A 1,873-nucleotide genomic window follows, 5' to 3' on the forward strand; every position below is an offset into this window, starting at 1 on the left:
TCAAAACGCGTGATCTGGTTTCTGGATACGTTACATGTTGAACCACCATGCCCCTTGTTGCATGTATATCTGCACTTAGCTGAATGATGCTGTATAAACCTGAATGTATATATTAGCTGACATAAATATGCCATATATACTCTGCACTGGACTTCGGGATCAAAATCTGACTGGGAATGGGCACATGTTTACATTTTAAAGACTCGTGGGGGGCTTGGAATGAATTGTAATTGTACAATTGTATCAGTATGTTTGTGTAAGAGCAGTTCCTATATTTAAAAAGAATTGTACGAAGTTTTATTTGTATATATGTATGAGGTCTCAATGCAAAACTAATTTAGAACAACTATGTGATAATTTATTGCTCTCATTCTATAAAACATGTTCTTGCTGTTGGAAAGACTTTTTATTTCCGAGATCACACAATATTTTGAGCGCATACTTATCTGCTGTTTGTTCCTCTGTTTTGGTGTGTGTCTAAATTTGTGAATATGTGTTGCATGTCTCTAAACATGACATGGCCCAGATTACTTCATACAAAATGGTTTTATTTGTCTAAAGTGATACAGATTATGAGATTATGATTATTGAAATAACCACTCAAAAACTAATGCACATTACACATTTTGTAATTAGGACTATTGATATTAATTAACAGGTACCATATCAGTATAAATATAAGCATAGAAATCTACATACAATACACAGAGGGAAATGGTAAATTAAGTCAAATATATTCCTCTGGTCACAGACATGGTATACTGAGAAATGTTCATTGTGTGCTTCAAGTGCCTGTACATTATAATATAAGTTATGCAAAATTAGTCAAGCTGAACAAGTCACTCTCATCAACAGGTGATGTTAAAAGCGGTCAAAACTCATAAGGCTTTTTTCCTTTAAAAAAAAAAAATGAGTGAATGAGAACCAAATTGTAATTTTTGGTTGAACTGTTCCTTTAAGGTTGCATGTTACTAATAACAGTATATTTAAATGTACAACCTGTTTAAATGACAAAGCTGGTTAGATTTCATAAAGTTCCAGAGTATTTTGTGCTTCCATTTTTGCTGGTGGTTCGTATGTGTTAACTTTAGGCCACACAGTCTGTTTAATGTAAGTAAAAAGGGTGTTGGGATAGAGTTGCCGTACATTCAGATTACCAAGTACTACATTCGTTATAAACAGGCCAAATCAGCAGTACAAATGTTCAGCACCATGTCTCTGTAGCAAAGTTTAACATGATTGTGTCTGCACTGGTTAGCACTTGAGAGTTGAGATGCTGTAAATTACAATAGCAAATAATCAAGAAGTCAGTCTACAAAATCACAAATAAGTTGAGAATCATATTGTTGCTTGTCTTTTGTGCACCTGTGAGGGATTTCACATACAAGTTCCATTTGTCCGCTCAATCCCACAGAGTGTGACGTGTGCTTGTGTACAGTGTGTGCCTTGTGCTTGCCTGTGTATGTTCTGTCAACATTCATTAATTTCAAGTCTTTGTACGTCACCCATGTGCTTTATCAGTTTGATCCATGAAAGCAGATGCGTGACCTCCAGAGGTTTCATAATCTGTAGCTGAAATATAATTTTAAAAGTTGTTTTGTGCCTGTTGATATTTATTGATAAAGAAAATACAAGTTACTTAATAGTTCCACCAGTTCTGAACGTTTTTTTTTTTATCAGCCTGTGAAACTAAAGAGGGTTATACAGTAGTTGTGTGATTTTGCTCAGCCATGTTAGAAAGTGGAAAGGTGACAAAGTTATGAACTGTTCAAGAAAAATTCACGGGATAGTTCACCCAAAATTCTGCATCTCCTTTTGTGTTCCATGAAGAAGTCATACAGATTTGGAACAACATGAGGTGTTTTACTGAAAA

This window comes from Myxocyprinus asiaticus, chromosome 33, assembly GCF_019703515.2.
Source record: "Myxocyprinus asiaticus isolate MX2 ecotype Aquarium Trade chromosome 33, UBuf_Myxa_2, whole genome shotgun sequence".
NCBI lineage: Eukaryota > Metazoa > Chordata > Actinopteri > Cypriniformes > Catostomidae > Myxocyprinus > Myxocyprinus asiaticus.